The 1,139-nt window shown below is 38.5% G+C and overlaps 1 long non-coding RNA gene across 1 annotated transcript; it reads right to left on the reverse strand.

Moving 5' to 3' along the window:
* Nucleotides 1-271: 271 nt before the first annotated feature.
* LOC144994907 (uncharacterized) lies at nt 272-939 on the reverse strand. Its single transcript, XR_013658600.1, has 2 exons — nt 742-939; nt 272-330 (listed from the first exon to the last, which is right to left on the reverse strand). It is a non-coding gene; the product is annotated as an uncharacterized LOC144994907 (long non-coding RNA).
* Between the last annotated feature and the right edge of the window lie 200 nt (nt 940-1,139).

A 1,139-nucleotide genomic window follows, 5' to 3' on the forward strand; every position in this document is an offset into this window, starting at 1 on the left:
CAGGCTTTTTAGCTGGAGCACAGGCTTTTTAGCTGGAGCACAGGCTTTTTAGCTGGAGCTAGAGCTTTGGCTTTTTAACTGAAGCACAGGCCCTCGAGCTGGAGCTTTGGATCCTTTGCAGCCAATCTTAGCCGGTAGCAGTCTCTGTAGCTTTTTACTGCATCCGGTTTTTACTGTCAAGTGTTTATACTTTTTTGTGTACTTTTCCCACACTTGAAAAGGGCTGAGTGTCCAACGTTGAAGATCGATTTACTCAGACTGCCACTTGAGATCAATTTCCAAACTTTAATTTATTTCCATTTGATCTGGCAGCAATCAATAGGTAAAAACCTTAAACACACACAATAACAGTAATAAATATTACAAAATTCAACATACACATTAACAACAAACATTTATGCAATTTAAAGTGCCTCAGTTAATTAGCAACATTACTCATTTACTTTAATAACATTCTTATTTAAGTTCATGTATTAATTCCAAATTTATTCAAGAATTACTTTAAAATCTCATTATTTAGCAAAAATTCACATTCATAAAGAACTTCCCAGTGTAAATTTACAAAAGTTACAAAGCACACCGACGAAATAAACATCTAATCCTTAATGCAGAAAATTCCCACTGGTACCTGAAGTACACACAAACATTTGCGGAGCGCACACTCCGGTCCCACAACACACCAAACAAACAAGGAAACAAGTGATCGCGCAATTTTAGCGCTTGGCTAAAGTCTTTTCTTACCGGCTGCCTCTTCAACAAATTAATATGGACCACTCAATTGCACACAGGTACGAAACAAGCTTTATGCACGGACTGACAAGGCTTGTGTCTCGCCGGTGCTTTTCCTGAATGAAGTGCGTGCGTCGCCATTAAATAAATGACGCAGCACGCTCAGCTGTTCAATCCATATCACGTGATCAGTCAGATGCTTTGCGCAACAGACACCATTCTTTAAAAATAACAAATTTGGTGATTGCTTTGCATGTATTTTTCATGCGTCACCTTTGAATTCCAACTATGCATTAACACAAAGGTGTTAATGCATAGCAACCATTGACTTATCTTCATGTGAAGATGAATGGAATACAGACGCAGCCACCATGTTGCTTAGGTGAATCTGAGTGTAGAAGTAGATGTAA

This window comes from Oryzias latipes, chromosome 1 (genome assembly GCF_053564925.1).
Source record: "Oryzias latipes strain Hd-rR chromosome 1, Olatipes_Hd-rR_3.1".
Classification (NCBI taxonomy): Eukaryota; Metazoa; Chordata; class Actinopteri; order Beloniformes; family Adrianichthyidae; genus Oryzias; species Oryzias latipes.